This window comes from Lynx canadensis, chromosome A1 (assembly GCF_007474595.2).
Source record: "Lynx canadensis isolate LIC74 chromosome A1, mLynCan4.pri.v2, whole genome shotgun sequence".
Taxonomy (NCBI): Eukaryota; Metazoa; Chordata; class Mammalia; order Carnivora; family Felidae; genus Lynx; species Lynx canadensis.
Genome location: NC_044303.2, coordinates 101,765,871 through 101,783,797, shown reverse-complemented (window position 1 = coordinate 101,783,797; position 17,927 = coordinate 101,765,871).

The following is a 17,927-nucleotide window of genomic DNA, read 5'->3' as shown; positions in this document are numbered from 1 at the left end:
ATGCCTCTATTTCCTAAGGTTTCTATAGAAATCTTGCACTGCTTTTGTTAGAAAATAATAGGAAAAATTTTACACTAGCGTGAGATGGGCTACAGGAAGAGTGGGCAAGGAACGGAAGTCTCCTTACAGACCCAGAATGACCAAGTGTATATAAACAGAAGGAAATGCACAATTGTATGCAAATAAACACAGAGCTCAGGAAAATCGAGCTGAGCTTGTGAAAATAGCAGAACTAGAATCACCCCCAGAATAGTTTTATGTACACCCACGACAATATTTATATAAGCTCGTCATCCGAGACTTCTCATGTTACTGTCTTGCCACTTACACAGCCTCGACACTCCAGCAGAACCTTCTTTACAACACTCTATTGAGCAGTGCTCGCTTCGGCAGCACATATACAACACTCTATTGAGCACCTTAACCTTACCCTGGCATCTAAATTCAAATGGCAGTAAATTATAATATGGGGAGTCTTCTCTGGTAACAGCTAAAAAAAAAAAAAAAAAACCCTCACCAAACGTTTTCAAATGCCATGATTTTTTTTGTTTGTTTGTTTGCTTGTTTCAGAGAAATAAGGGATCAAGGGAAAAGAGGAGATTGCTTCAAACAAAAATAAACAAAAATACTATTCCCTTCTTTCCAGCCAATAACCCTAAATCGTAACTGCCTTGTAAATCTCTACCAATTTGTGCTCCATGTAAATCTCAAACAGGAGTTCTCTTAGCAAACCCTCCCCTGGAAAGTGCTTGCCAGGATGTTTATATAGAATCATTACTGGTAGGTTTTTCTCTGCAAGAGAAAAAAAAGTCATGGCTGCAACTCCATTCTTTAGGGGGTGCGAAAATGTATTTCAGGAGTCAGCATGCCTTTTCATAAAAAAAAAAAAAAAAGACTTTAGTTCCAACCATAATTATAGTCTCACAAAGAAATTGAGAAATGGGATTTTCTTTTTTTGGTAGATCAATGGCTTTATCCAAGCAACAGCTCATGAATAAATCTCTTTTTAAAGATCTAAAAATGTGACACAAGCTCATTATTAGAAAATATTCAAATAACTAAGTATATAGCTTTAAGGGGGGAAAATTGTGGTACAGCGTTCTGAACAGCAGCTGCATTCTCAATGTTGTATCTTTTTTTTTTTTAATTATTGGGAAAGTACGTTTTTGGTTAGATTAAAGTGTATCTTCTCTGAGATCACTTTTCCTACATATTTCAACTGTAACAAAATAACGCAACACTAATCTCTAAGACTTTTTTCGGTAATAGATGTTTTTCCTCAGTAAATCAATGCAAAGGCTAATTGGGGTGGAAGGTGACTATCTCTTGTGGTTATAAATACATTTGCATTGCTATCAATCTTTTCCACTACCAATGTTAAACGAGGCTGAACAACCGGAGGAAGAAAAAAAAAAAAAAACAAAAACAGCATTCCATGTTAGCACGTAGTAAATGCTGCCATCAAGTGGCCAAATAGAGAGTTGCCCTAACAAAAAATAAAGTTGTCAACTAAATTACTAACACAATGTTTAAAACCTGGAATCAATCTGGCTCAGCCTTTGACGAGCATTTTTATCATAAACAGGGGCTTTAAAACTAGGGTCTGTGTGGAAAATGTGTCCCCTGGCCTGTTTCTGAACGGCCCTCAAGCTAAAAACGTGGTCCACAAAGCCAAAACAAAAAACCCTACAATCGTGCTCTACAAGTGAATATTCTTTACCATAGTAGTAGCTTATTAGTAAATCATATGCCAAAACCTCAAAACCAGTCTGTGGCAGTGTTGTATGTTGGTGGCACTGAACTTAAACTATTTCACGTTAAATGGCATTGAATTCTGTTTTCTGATGTCAATAAAGAAATTGTTTCAAAAATCTTAGTACCTAATATGGACACACTGTTTTAATAACTTTCATTGTCCATTGCTTATAATTAACTTGGAAGCAGAGAGGATATCTGACTGATGAGAACCAGCTTCCCAGGGACTCAGCCTGATATGTTCCCATAGTAGGCAACGGGAGGTACAGATTTTTAACTTACTAAAGACCGGCTCCCATATCTCTATGATTAATTGTAACATTAACTTACTTTCATTTTGCATGGCAGGGAAGAAAACTGTGAAAGAGAAGTGAGAATGACAAAACCGTGCTTTTTTTTTTTTAATCGACAGATTTTAATGATGTTCGTGAGACACTAATTTTTCTTTTGTTTACATAATGCTATGTGTGAAAGCAGTGAGCCCCACTGGGGATGTTTATTCTCACAGACCTTCTAAATGATGTAGGCAATTACATAGCTCATCACTGCTTAGTGAACAAATACATTTTAAACTTACATCTCATAATTAACAGAATTTTGGAAGCAAGAGCTGGTCCTGGGGTTTTCAAAGTTCTATAAAACCTATGGTGTAAAGCATTTCTCAAGATGTGGTCAACAGACCACCTGCAAAAGAATCATATAAAATGCTTATTCACAATGGGATTCTTAGACCTTATTTGGAACGTACTGAGTCAGAATTCCAAAGCAGAAAAGGGTGGAATTTGAATTTTTAACAAACTCTGTAGGTTACTTTCATGTTCTTGAGGTTTCAGAACCTCCTCATTTTACTTTATGAGGGACAAAAATGAACTGATTTTCTTAAGATCACAAAGGTAGGATTCGAATCAGAAAGAAAAAACCAGCCTTCCTGCCCTCCAGTGTAAAATTCATTATCCTATACTATCAAAACTGGGAAATACTTTCCTCCCATCTCAGGTCTCGGAATCTCCGCACTATGATTGGGAGCTATTGGCTGCTTCTGTAAGTGCATACAGAAAAGACACTTCTCGGGGCACCTGGGTGGCTCAGTCGGTGGAGACACCGGCTCAGGAGTTCGGCTCAGGTCATGATCTCGTGGTTCATGGGATTGAGCCCCGCGTCGGGCTCTGTGCTGAAAACTCGGAGCCTGCTTAGGATTCTCTCTCTCTCTCTCTCTCTCTCTCTCTCTCTCTGCCGCTCTCTGCTCGCTTGCTCTCTCTCTCAATAAATAAATAAACATTAAATAGAGATGCTTCTTCAACTATTCCTTATGGTCTTTCATAAGTAAAAACTGAAAGGTGCCACATTCTTAATGAGAAGGCCCAGCAGCGTGAGTTTTCCTTTCTCATTATTCACCACCATTAAGACTATTAACAAGTGACTGTAAAGGGAACAGTGGAAAACGGTCCCTGCTCCTTTGGTTACTGTGAAACCAAACAAAAACAAGGTCAAGAAACGTAAATCGAAAAATGAGCCTCAGCATGTTAGACTGTTGGCCCAGGGAGAGAAACAATAATTCCGCCCACAACCTGAAGTCAGTCACAGCGGGACTTCGCCAGCCCTTGACACTGGGCTCGTCGTCTGACTTGCTTTGGCCGCTGTAATGCAACCGAAGTGTTGCTCTGAGACTTCCTAGGCTCAGCATGAGGCACCTTGAATCCTCAGCTCATCCTCTCGGAACACACAGGTCACCCTGCTAGGAAGATAGCCAGAACGGAAACCGTGTGGAGAGGCCCAGACATCCCAGCTATCCAGGCCATCACAACCGAGTCCCCGGGTCACTGCAGCCACATAAATGAATGCAGGTGACAACAAGCAGTATCGCCGAAATGCAGGTGACAACAAGCAGTATCGCCGAGGCCACCAACAGAATCAGGAGATGCCGTCAGTTACAGTTGATTTAACTCACTAAGTCTTAGGGTGGTTATTACGTAACAAGAGATCATTAATAACACTAAGAAACAACCAGAGCCCTTAACCACAACCTATGAAGAAACCACAACTGTTGCCAAGTGCAGTGAAAATAGTGCAAAAATGGGGGAGAGCTCCATGAGAGCCACAAGCCACTGCGGGCTCTAAGGAGAGTGAGATGTTTGTCACGCTAGCTGGGTGGGCTGTACCAAGACAAAAAAGAATCACTCTTCACCGGAATGGCCCATGGGTTTATGAAGAAGTGGTGGGACCTCAGTAAACTTTACTTTATATGACAGGGTAGCAGATCTTATCACGTGGAAAAAGAGAGCACACAGACGTGCCAACTTTTCAAGAGCTACTGTAGGTTAAACAGGGTGACAGAGAAATTATCAGGGGCAAGTAGCCTTGCAGAGATGCAGGGAAAATTACTATGTAAAAAGAAAGGAGAGAGAGAGAGAGAGACAGGGAGGAAGGAAGGAAGGAAGGAAAAAGAAAGAAAGGGAGAGAGAGGGAGGGAGGGAAGGAAGGAAGGAGAGAGGGAGGGAGGGGGGGGGGGAAGGAGAGGAAGGAAGGAAGGAAGGAAGGAAGGAAGGAAGGAAGGAGAGAGGGAGGGAGGGAGGGAGGAAGAGGAAGGAAGGAAGGAAGGAAGGAAGGAAGGAAGAAAGGAAGGAAGGAGAGAGGGAGGGAGGGAGGGAGGAGGAAAGAAGAGAAAGGAAGGAAGAAAGGAAGGAAGGAAGGGAGGGAGGAAGAAAGAAGAGAAAAGAAGGAAGGGAGGGAGGGAGGAAGGAAAGGGAGGGAGGGAGGAGGAAAGAAGAGGAAGAAAGAAAGGAAGGAAGGAAGGGGGGGAGGAAGAAGAAGAGAAAGGAAGGAAGGAAGGGAGGGAGGGAGGGAGGAAGGAAGGAAGGAAGGAAGGAAGGAAGGAAGGAAGGAAGGAAGGAAGGGGAAGGGAAGAAAGAAAACATTTGTGGCTTCACTATATGCCGAGAGACTTGTGGCTAACTCAGAGTTGATTTAAATACTAGGGCAGAATATTAGTGAGAATATGTTCAAAAGCCATGGTCTATTTAAACTTCAAATGTCATGCCACACTCTACCTAAGCCTCCTCTATACTATCCATCATCAAATAGCAGATTCAGGTGTGCTGGTGAATAGAAAAAAAAAAAATCAGATGAATTACAGATGCATAATAGAAAAAAAATCAGCTGGAGCTTAAACAAAAGTACTACCAAAAGCCTGAGAAAAAGAATATGGCAAGCAGAAGGCAGATAAAAATTTGCAAGACAATAACACAAAAGGCCAAAAATGAAAACCTTGGTACTCCTTAAATAAGTTATTTTTAAAATCACAACCCTGGGGCGCCTGGGTGGCGCAGTCGGTTGAGCGTCCGACTTCAGCTCAGGTCACGATCTCACGTTCGTGAGTTCGCAGCCCCGAGTCAGGCTCTGGGCTGATGGCTCAGAGCCTGGAGCCTGCTTCCGATTCTGTCTCCCTCTCTCTCTGGCCCCTCCCCATTCATGCTCTGTCTCTCTCTGTCTCAAAAAATAAATAACATTAAAAAAAAAATTAAAATCACAACCCTTCTGAAATAAGAATTCAGACAAGACAAGGGTGCTTGGAGGGCTCGGTCAATGGAGCATGTGACTCCTGATCTCAGGGTTGTGAGTTCAAGCACCATGTTGGGTGAAGTGATAACTTAAAAATACAATCTTAAAAACAAACAAACAAAAAAAAATTCAGACAGGTATTGTAGAACTCAACGAAAAAGATCACAAAAATAAATGTGATGAAAAGTGATGTGTCAGAGTCAAAAAAAAAAAAAAAAAAAGAAGAAGAGAAAAATGAAACAATTACCTACACGAAGGTCACAGTGAAGGCATCAAAAGGAAAAAAAGCCATTTCTAAAAGCACAGAAACACAAAAGGGCATAGATTTTTAGAGAATTTGAAAGTAAATTAGTGTTCTGAAGCCAAAGGAGACCCGACATGTGTAAGTGACAATCCTAAATAAGAAACATAATGACAAATATTCAAAGCTATAATAAAAGAAAAATTCATGAAATAAAGGAAGAATCAAACATATAGCTAGAACGCTGTGCACCAGAAAAACAGTAGCTATAGAATCATCAGCACATAACCAGAGAAACTTACTGGAATTTAATGCTAGAGTATTCTGTAGGGGACAAGAAAGAATCCATTTTTTCTGTAAGAAAGAATGAAATTGGCTGACCTCAGACTTAAAAACAAAAAGGTCACTGTAGAAGGGAACAGAGTGGTATCTACCAAGTTCTCAGGGAAGGAAAATAGAAACCAAGAATGTTCAGGGGCGCCTGGGTGGCGCAGTCGGTTAAGCGTCCGACTTCAGCCAGGTCACGATCTCGCGGTCCGTGAGTTCGAGCCCCGCGTCGGGCTCTGGGCTGATGGCTCAGAGCCTGGAGCCTGTTCCGATTCTGTGTCTCCCTCTCTCTCTCTGCCCCTCCCCCGTTCATGCTCTGTCTCTCTCTCTGTCCCAAAAATAAATAAAAAAACGTTGAAAAAAAAAATTAAAAAAAAAAAAAAAGAAACCAAGAATGTTCAATCTCAACAAGTTATCAGTCAGTACAAAGTCATTGACAGCTAACGGAAACAGGCAAGAGATCGGGAACGTATCATCCTTTGAGCTCCTCTTTACAAACCGCACCTGTAGTATGAGTTCCCATAAATTGAGAGATGAATAGAGAAATCGGTGTCAGGACTGTGAGAATTAAAAGTAGAATAGAACATAAAGGTAATAGGCCATAGCAATTTAGAATACAATCTACCTGCGGTGATACAAGGGAAGGGGAAGTAGGGAGGGGGACGTTGGCATAAAGAGAAAGCACACTCAACGCTACATCTCTTAGGAGACTCTGAGCGAAGTCGGACGCTTAACCAACTAAGCCACCCAGGCGCCCCACACTAAATAATTTTTAAGATGTTCCAAGTGGCCCGAAAACCATGGGCAGGTCTGAGATCAGCTCTGCTTCACAGAAAGCCAGATCTCTTAGCCCAGTTTCTGGCCCAATTAAACTTCCAAGGACTTGTTCAAGGCCAGGGTGGGGAAAAGGCCTTCCCCTCATTGACTGACGGTGGATGCCTTGCCGACCTTGTAAGCAGGGGATCAGATTTAATTTGGCTTTAGAAAAATAAAGAGCAATAGACATGTGATTATCTTCTACTTAATATAATTTTCACAAAACTTTATATATTTTAGGATCTGGCACTTGAGTATTATGGAGGAAAAACAGCTCTGCCTCATTGTTTGTTTTGCTCATCATACACAGTCAGCACAAACTCTCCCTCAGCAAAATTGTATCATGCTCAAAACAATAATTCACCTGCATTTATTTATTTGTTTGGTTGTTTTAATATATGTTGTTAGAAAAAGACAGCATGAGCAGGGGAGAGGGCAGAAGGCGAGAGGACGAGAGAGAGAGAGAGAGAGACCAGAGAGAGAGAGAGAGAGAGAGACTCTAAGCAAGGCATCATGATGAGCATGGAGCCTGATGCAGGGCTCGATCCATGACCCGTGGGATCATGACCTGAGCCAAATCAAGAGTTGGACACTCAACCAACTGAGCCACCCACGTGCCCCTACATCACTGCATTTAATTTAACTGTTACCCGACGGTTCTAGTGCCCCATCATTCTCTTCAGACACTTCCCCCCGACGTGGCTGTTGAACAAATTTAAATGTTGAGAAATACCGTGATCTAACAGCAGTGAAATGAGATGTACTGTAGGAATGGGGACAGAATTCTAAATTCAAGGAGAATCACCATGACTGCTATGGACTTTGCTAAAATTGAGTATCAGTATTGGTGGTATGTTCACAGCTCAGCTCTCGTAGACACCTCCTATCTAGGTACAATGGCCCACACACATACGTTGGGGGCAGAGTTAAAACGTGTCCGGGACAAAACACAGTAGCTCTGCAAGCAAGCATGGTCTCATTCTGATCTTTTTATCGTGTGGCAGGCTGAAGACAGCCCTCTAGAACCTGTGAATGTTATCTTGTGTCACAAAAGGGACTTGAGGGTTAATCATGGGTTATCCTGGGTTATCCAGGTGGGCCTTATGTAATCATAAATGTCCTAATGAAAGGGAGTTAGGAAATCAATATGAAGAGACCTTACTGTGTCTACAGAAGCAAAGATTGGAGAGATGTGGCCACCAGCCAAGGGATACGGGGCAGCCTGGGGAAGCCAGAAAGAGTAAGGAACGGATTCTCTCCTGAAGCTTCCAGAAGAAGCCAACAACCTGATTTTACCAGTGAGATTGAGTCTAGAATTCTGTCCTCCAGAAAAACAGGCAATAAATTTGTGTCATTTTCAGTCACCAAGTTTATAGTAATGTTTACAAGTGCAATAAGAAACTAACAGATAGCTCTTCTTTTCCACATTCAGAGTAATAAATCATGAGTTTACAGTGCCTGGTAATTTACATTGTGCTTTTCCATGGCTGGCCTAAGAGTGAAATTGCTCTAATGATGAGTTTAATTTTCCTTTGGGATTCAAGCATTTCAGGACCTAGAGAGAGACAGCAGAAATCCAGCCACAGTGCTCGCAATGAAAACACAGAGTTTCCACACACGCCAGGCTTTTTCACACAAACTGTCTTACATCATGCTCACACAGACCCCTGAAAGATAGGTGTTAGCTTCTCATATTTTGCAGAAGAGGAAACAGGTCAGAGATTGAGTAACGTCTACATTCCCCTCTAATCTCACCCCCGGCCAAGCTTTTTCCTGAAACGCCCTCTCCTCCCTCTGAGGATTGGGTGGAACCAGCTGGGCTCTGCACAACCCTCACCTGAGCCTTCCCGGGCACTCTGCATTGTAACAGGTGTACCTGCTCGTTCCCCACACCACCCCCCCGCTCTCTACGCAGCCTTGAAGACAGTGACTGTGCTTTATTTATTTCTACAATCCCTAGAAGAGTGGCTGGTATTTGGTTGGGGCTTAATAAATGCATGACAAAATTAGATTAAATAAGTAACTACCAAATTCCCCAAAGGATGAGCACCTTTCAAGACTCATCCACCTTTCCAGATAAGACGTTAGAGATCTTCTCCTCCTCCTACAAGTTCTTCTTGTTGACTTAGGAACAAGTCTAGACAAGACACTTCAAACTCAAAAATCAGGCGGGAGATAAAAAGGCAAATCAGTAAACACAGCACCTATGTTCCTTATCTCCACTTGTTTTCAACTAATAACTATGGCTAACTTCAGCATTACGTAAACTGGTCCTCCTAAATGATCCCCTAAAATCCCCCCGCGCTTATCTACGGGAAATAGATTCTTTATATATTTTAAAGGGCTTTAGGCTAGTTTTTTTTGAAATCTACCTGGTTGGTAATATTTCTAGTCATTAATCTCAGATTTGGGAAGAGGGAATTCAGCCATTTTTCACAGCCCTGCAGAAGTCATGCACATTTCTGCTGAATCAAGCACGAGATAATGCTACAAGATCCACTCGACTGAAACACATCACCTCATCCACCATACGCCGCTAACTATTAAAACAAAATGGGAATCGGTTTTTTCACCCCATAGTTTACCTAAAAGTCTCTCTTAGGCAGGTTGACCTTTACATTATGAATTTCATTCTGCTGTAAGCTCTTACATTTATATTATTGCTTAACAGGCACTCTTCATAGAAACCTGCCCTAACAATTCCTAACTGTATTTATTCACGCTGAGCAGTCTGCCTAACTACTTGCCTACAATGCAGTACAGCTACCAGAAAAATAATATTTCCTGTTATTTCAGAACTGTGAAGGTCAGACCAGCTTCATGCAAAGGGAAATGAAATGTTTTGTGTCTTCAGGCTGTGCAGTACAATTTCAACTCTTTTCTTGCTGTTTACGGAAACACCCTAACCTGGTCTTCATTTTACTCATTGTTCCCCCCTCCCCTCTCGCCCATGCCTGTTTAACTCAACAAGGTTGCTTCTAATGCCCTACCATCTACGGAAATGATGTAATGTGCTCAGCGTCAAAAATCTAAGTTGAGAACAGCCTTTGTTACCAGAAAGCAAGAACTGCATTCATGAAACGGTTGTGCAAAGTTCCTTAATCAAGTAATTAATCCCTTGGATAAAATAATTTCTTTCATTCTCAATTTTGAGGAGTCCACTGATCTCACAGATTGCCTCCTATTGGTTTCCAATTAAACTTGCGCACAGCGGAGGTGAAGCCCAATGCCCGTTTGAGTGGCTGCTTTCCATGGAGCCTTACAGCAGAACGGCCTAAATGCTGGGTTCCGAAAGACCTGGATTCGAAACTTAGTTCTAGTCAGTTATTTGCTGGGTGAACCCAGGTGGGCTGCCTAACCTCCTAGATGCTGAATTCAACAAAAGGAATGCCCATTGTTTTATCATTATTACCCCCTTGCTTAGGGAAACCGTGCAAAATAAAACCTTGATACAACTGCAGAATTGCAAATATTTTGCAAATATGCACTTGGCAATGAAATCAGATCAGGACCCTCAGAATATGAGAAGTTCTACAGGACCAGGCAGTGTGTCACGTTTGTGCTCACACACAGGACTGGCAACATAAAGTGCAAAAAGAACATAGCAAGCTTAGATGGGGTTGGGCAAGGATCACTGTCCAGGGGCCTCCGAGTTTGTATGTGAGGCACAGCAACATGTAAGATCCTGGCAATCTACAAAGACCAGTATTTAAGTGGCCTTAGAATCTTCCACTGGCTTCCAACCACCACTGTAACAATTCAGTTATATTGGAGATCCGAGCCCAAGAAGGAGGCGGGGTTACTGCTCACACAGAATTCCACATACATCCAGCGTACAACTTTCCTATATATCATCTTATTACATATGTATATGAGAATGTTCCCCAATATGTGTTTTCCAAGCGCAGTGGGTTGAATAGTGGTCCCCAAAATACGTATCCGCCTAAACCTTGTGGATGTGACCTTATCTGAAATTAAGAGTCTTTGCAGATGTAGTTAAAGGTCTCAAGATGGAATCATGCTGATCAAACAGGTGGGCCCGAAATCCAGTGACAGTGTTGTTGTCACAGACAGAAAAGAAGACATAAACATGGTGTGGGAGGCCATGTAACAGGAGGCACAGTCACAGGGCCCCAGAAGATCAGTCGGGTTTGAAGCATGGACTCAAGCCCTAGAAGGGAATCAAAGTTGCTCCTTCATTCAGCAGCTATTTTATGGAGGGGCACATTTGATGGGCATGGTCCAATAATTAAGATAAGCTGGGGAACAGAGAGGTGTTTCTGGGATTTGCCAACCACCTGAATACCTGGGACTTACCTAATCTGTGGACAGCCCTCCTAACTCCAGGTCTTACCAACCAATTGATCTGGAACTGTTGACATCTCACCTTGTTCAGGACGGTGTCAGGAACCACAGACGCACAGAGTCATTAGGAGAACACCAGGGTCTTTGACTGGGAGAGTCCAGGCCCGGAGCAACCAGGCAATACTTCTCCCCTCTTGAGTTTCTTCCCCTGTAGACAGGTGCCTCTCATGCTTCCTGGCACTTTTCCATGGCCTACGACACGCAATAAAAATAAAGTCAGATTCTAGTGTTTCTGACTTAAAGGGTCATCATGTCATTAACTCACTAGCTCCCTTCTAGAAGGTGACAAGGACAGGGAGGGCCTGCCCTCTGTGACAGAGAAATCTGGGAGCAGCCACAGGATTCTGCAGATCTCCAGCATTACAGAGAGGTCAACAGATGAGGAAGTGACATCAACAACTCCTTATTTGCAAAGGTGAGGTGTAGGGGTGTGACAGGACACGTGAGAATGCCTATAGCCCTGTGACCACCAACTGTGGTGAGGGAGATGGAGGTAAGTAAGGAAAAGTGACATACTGGAAGAAAAATCTACCTGATGGAGGACCGTCACCAGTTCCTGGTGAGACGAGACGTACCCACGAAATCAGGACACAAGACATCCGTGGCACGGGAATTTTCAGTATGACCCCTAGAGAAGGTCTACCAGATAACGGCAGAATCCAACCCACAAGGGGTGACGATCTTTCATCTGTAAGATCTACAGTGACAATTAGTTAAGCCAGCTTACTCAGGGCCTTCCACTACACTTTATCTTCAAAGAAATAGATGGCCCACTAAAAAAATGGAGTTCCCAGCCTTTTCTATTCATCACTGACTGTATTTTGCTGGCTGTCTGCCTCTATTCTTTGCAGCGTCTAATGTTGTCTTGATTTCCCTTAGGGTTTTTATTTTTCTCTCCCACTTCTTTTTGAGCTCTCCCAGCTCTTTCTGCCGTTTCACATTTCACCTTTAGGCTTTTTCATCACTTCTCAATGCTCCTTTTTCAAAGGGCTCGAACTCTTTTATTTTGCCAACCACTCAGTTTTCCCCTCTCCTTTTTTTTTTTTTCAAAAGCCTTAATTCTAAGATAATTACTACACAGAAGCCAACATGAACTATGTAAAGAGATATGCCAAGAAAAATGCTAAAATATATTTTAAAACATTTCAAGAAGAAAATTTAAAAGACAGCCAGGGGCTATACCAGAAACACTATATCGCAAAGGCATATATACGCCATGGTACCAAATATATCACACACACCACACACACACACACACACACACACACAACAAACAGTTGAAGGTGGTAGGGAGCTTTTATATATAATGAATGAAATAGGGGCCCCTGGGTGGCTCAGTCAGTTGTGCACCCAACTCTTGAGTTTGGCTCAGGTCATGGGATCGAGCCCCACATTGGGCTCCATGTTGGGTGTGGAACATGCTTAAGACTCTCTCTCCCTCTCCCTCTGCCCCTTTCCCCCACTTGCATCTCTCTCTCTCTCTCTATTATATTATAATATAATATAATATAATATAATATAATATAATATATATAATATACAATTTTAAAAATTAATGCAATAAATAGGAAAATAAATTGTAATTTAAATGTATGAAAACACAAGAAGCATCAACAAAGAGCACTGACACTAATGAAAGGCACAAACAAGACAAATCATGCTGATAACACCGAACGAAATCAAACGAGGGCACCAGGGTGGCTCAGTCGTGACTCACGGTTTGTGGGTTTGAGCCCCACGTCGGCCTCTGTGCTGCCAGCTCAGAGCCTGGAGCCTGCTTGGACTCTGTGTCTCCCTCTCTCCTCTGGCCCTCCCCTGCTTGCGCTCTGTCTCTCTCTGGCTCTTGAAAATAAATAGACATTAAAAAAATAAAAAATTAAAAAAAGAAAGAAAAAGAAAAGGAGAAGATAACAATAGGGGGTAAAAAACTTTCCTGAAATACAAAGTTTGAAAAGGTGTATTTTGTTCCTCCAAAGCTGATAAAAAAACAATCAACCCCAAGGTTTTAATTTTTTTTTTAATGTTTATTTTTAAGAGAGAGAAAGAGACAGAGCATGAGTGGGGGAGGGCAGGGAGAGAGGGAGACACCAGACTCCGAAGCAGGCTCCAGGCTCTGAGCTGGCAGCACAGGGCCCAACGGAGGGCTCGAACTCTTGAACTATGAGATTATGACCTGAGCAGAAGTCAGGCGCCCAACCAAATGAGCCTCCCAGGTGCCCCTCAACCCCAAGATTTTAAAGAGGAACTCAAAAGATACCATGAGCACCAGGTTAAAAAAAAAATCCCCCAAGTTATCTCAGAGAGAAGTGAGTTCACTTTCCATGGAGCTCCACTGACAGAAGACAGTGAGGCAGGGCCATAAGGCCCAAGGGCAAAAGGCTGATGGAGAAATTGTCCTCCCCACAAGCTATTTTGCACAAATAAAGTCAATAACATAAGTTGAGACTTGAGAATAATCGGAAAATGACAGCTGGAAGACTGGCACAGTAAATTGATTCTACTCGAATTTAAAAAACTGTGGACATGGTGGTGAACGAAGAGGGATACAAATGCTACACATGATGAACACGGTGAAAAAAATCTAACAAACACGGAGAGGAAGAAGCAAGGAAAGAATAAGGTATAAGGAATATAATAAACACACTGATTTTTCTAGTTTTCCGAAATGAGCATGAGAAATTGTTTGGAGCTGATTAAGTGAGCAAGGAGATAAGTATATTTTAGAATATAAAGGAAAACGCTTTAAAGACGATGCCAAAAGCGATACAACCAAGGAAACTGGGTGCCTGGGTGGTGCTGGTGGTTAAACATCTGATTCTCGGTTTTGGCTCAGGTCATGATCACACAGTTCCTGAGTTCAAGCCCCGCATCAGATCAGGCTCTGCACTGACAGTGTGGAGCCTGCTTGGGATTCTGTCTCCCTCTCTTTCTGCCCCTCCTGTGTGCTCGCTCTCTCTCTCACTCTCGCTCTCTGTCTCTCTCTCTCTCTCCCCTCTCAAAAACAATAAATAAAAATAATAATACAACCAAGTAAATTAATATAATATGCATACTCTGTTATTACATAAGACGACTCTTCATTGATTTTAAATCCCCATAAAGCAATCCATAGATTAAGTGTGAGTCCAAAAAAATACTTCATAAAGGAGTATTTTTTTACCCTAAAAAAAAAATGAATTTTAAGGTCAAAAGGTAAACACGCAAGGGTGAATAGCATGGCGATGAATGGTAATTAGACTTCTTGCATTAATCACATTGTAGTGTATACAAATATTGAATTATTTAAACATTTTTTAACACGTATTTATTTTTGAGAGAGAGAGAGACAGAGCACAAGCAGGGGAGGGGCAGAGAGAGAGGGAGACACAGAACCCAAAACTGAGAACCCAAAACTGAGCTGTCAGCACAGAGCCCGATGTGGCACCCAAACTCACCAACCGCGAGATCAGGACCTAGGCCAAATTGAGACCCTGAACCAACTGAGCCACCCAGGTGCCCCATACAAATATTGAATTATTATGTTGAACACCCAAAACTAGCACAATGTTATACACCTCAATAAATTTTACCTCAATAAAAACTACTCAGTCATTAAAAAAAATAAGCATGAAAATGTGGGTAACTTACCTAATTTGACATTAAAATATATTACAGGGGTGCCTGGGTGGCTCAGCTGGTTAAACTTTCAATTCTTGATTTCAGCTCAGGTCATGATCTCGCAGTTCGTAAGCTCAAGCCCGTGTCGGGTTCTGTGCTGACAGCTCAGAGCCTGGAGCCTGCTTCGGATCTGTCTCCCTCTCTCTCTGCCCCTCCCCAACTCATACTCTCTCTCTCTCTCTCTCTCTCTCTCTCTCTCTCAAAAAAAAGTACACATTAAAAAAGTTTCTAATGAGATTTTAATTTCCAAGGCACAATTTAAGATGGCTTAGAGTGTTATCTCATGAGATGCTGGGAGGAGCATATTTGACTTGTGAAAGCAAGTTTTAAACTGAACGAGGACAAAGGCCAAAAGAGCAGCTGAAAACCACGCAAGGGGCTGTTACGTACATTACCAGGCTCGAGATGGCCCAGTAATTCAGTCAAGCAGAGCATTCAGCAGTAACTCTGAAAACAGTAACGCACAGACAGGAGCTACGAACAGGAAGACTCAGGTAGAAGCAGAACGCGATGAATATGACCGAGAGGTCACTGCCAGTGAGTGCAAGGCTTCCGATTGGAACACTCGCATAAGAAGGGAGGTGGCTGGGGAAGGTTCTCGGATGATAGACACCGGCACTGAAGTTGAGGACACCCAAGATAAAAGGCACTGTGGAAAATACCCAGGCCAAGAAGAGAGGGAAAACAGGGATACGGTTATGAACATTCATTGCAGAGTGCCAGGACAGAGAAAGGAAATCAGACAAGGTGCTAAGTGTGAAAAAAAAAAAAAAAAGATTGAATACATAAACTTTAATTAAAAGAACACGAAATAGGGAGGGGGGCCTGGGTGGCTCAGTCGGTTAAGCGTCTGACTCTCGGTCTCTGCTCAGATCACGATCTCGCAGTTGGTGAGTTCAAGTCCCGCATCCGGCTTCACAATGACAGCACACAGCCTGCTTGGGATTCTCTGTCTCTCTGGCCCCCTCTCCTACTCACGCTGTCTCTGCCTCTCTCAAAAGTAAGTAAATAAACTTTAAACAATAAAAGAACAGAGAATAGGGACACGTAACCTTTAGCAGTGACAGAGAATACCAAAAGTCCAAACAATTATCTTTTTTGTCCCCTAAACCAGAGCATCTGACCACTTTCTTATATGCCGAAACCTAATCTCCCAGCAAGGAGAGATAGCAAAAATCGAAGCAACTACTCTAAGCCCCAAAAATGACCAGCAAGAAGGAACCGAATGATAAAGTAGAAGTGTCGAGCACCTGGAGAGAATGCGAGCATCTCATGTAAGATGTGTGATAGCTCGTGAAGGGAGCTCAAGACTGTGATTCCAGTTCTGCTATTAAAAATGGTCCTGATAAGGAAAGAAAAGGAATAAGCTCGTGGAAAAAAAAAAAAAAAGTGTCTCTTCTGACAAGCTCAGCTTTAGAAGAATCCGTACCAGTGATGAAACAGCGTGCATAGCAAATGAATATGATAAAAGGTAACGTCTCAGTTGAGGTTTTCGAAATTGGTTGAGGATTTGTAAAGAAACAAAAAATAAAGACTAAAGCCAACAACAAAAAAGGGTTTTGGAAACCGTGTGTCGAGCTGGATGAAGAAAAAGGACCACAGGAGGACAAAGAGAATGTAAGCCTCGCTTATTACATTTTTTTCTACAACCCTTACTTTTGTTTTTTTTTTTAAGCATCAAGAATAACCTTCAGCCAGGAAAGTTAAGGGGGCAGATATGGCAAGAAGGAAATGAAGGCCATCACAGGTACAGATGTTTAAAAAGGGGAACTAAGTCCAGACCTGGAGGGAGTTCATACCGAGAGACCGTGCAGGTGGTAAACGGAGCAAGACAGAATGGAGACGGGAAATGAAATTTTTATTAAAAAAAAAAAAAGAAAAAGGTGCATTATACAGCTACACACTGATACTGTTGATCCTAAATAAGATGCAGAGTGTATTATTTAAAAAGGCAATTTATAATATTAGAAATAGAGGGGCGCTTGGGTGGCTCAGTCGGTTAAGCGTCTGACTTTGACTCAGGTCATGATCTCGCGGTTCGTGGGACGGAGCCCCACATCGGGCTCTGTGCTGACAGCTCAGAGCCCGGAGCCCGTTCCGGATTCTGGGTCTCCCTCCCTCTCTGCCCCTCTCCTGCTCACACTCTGTCTCTCTCTCTCAAAAATAAACATTAAAAGAAATTATAACAGTAGAAACAGAAATGGTGATTGGCAGTACACGTGGATTGACCAGGAAAAGTCCTAACAGAGTAAATGCAGTTCCTATTTTTTTTTGATGGGACAAAAGAAATAAACTAAACTCTTCCCGTGGATTTCCGCAAAGCATGGGTAAGAAGCTGGTGGAGGAGTATCATACATTGGCATGCTGAGAGATTGTGTTATTGGTTCAGTGAACGGATACTGACCTTAAGCGATGATGACAGTCACGTGACACGGCTTTGTGTCCTGGCTCTCTGCAGCCTGACATTTTTTTTTTTTTCAACGTTTATTTATTTTTGGGACAGGGAGAGACAGAGCATGAACGGGGGAGGGGCAGAGAGAGAGGGAGACACAGAATCAGAAACAGGCTCCAGGCTCTGAGCCGTCAGCCCAGAGCCTGACGCGGGGCTCGAACTCACGGACCGCGAGATCGTGACCTGGCTGAAGTCGGACGCTTAACCGACTGCGCCACCCAGGCGCCCCCTGACATTTTTATCAACAAAGGCATAGCGTAGACGGTTTTGAATTTATCAATGCCATTAAGTGAGGCAAGAGAGCCAACTGTGGGATGTGACAGGATGAGGTGGCAAGTCTTTTTAAAGAGATAGGAATGATGGCTTCCATCCAAGACAAAATTTGATAAACACCAGACCTTACTCCCATCTCAAAGACCAGAAGCACATTCCCTGCATGAGAAATCAAGGTGTTGCTGTTTTAAACTGTTATAAGGGGGATGGTGAAAGGTACCTTGCGTTAAGAGCTATTATAAATATTACCGCTGAGCCGCAGAGCCGTGCTGGAAGAAGGCATTATCTCCAGTTGGAGGTGAGGACACCGAAGCAAAGAATTCAAATAACTTGCCACCGTTCTGAGGAGTTCAGTGAAGAAGTGAGAATCCTATTAAATGTGTCTGATCTCAAAATTCATGCTCCTTCCTGCTTCAACATCTAACTTCATATGGGAGCCAGATATGTCACTGGCATTGTTTCCAACTCCCATATGCACAGGGG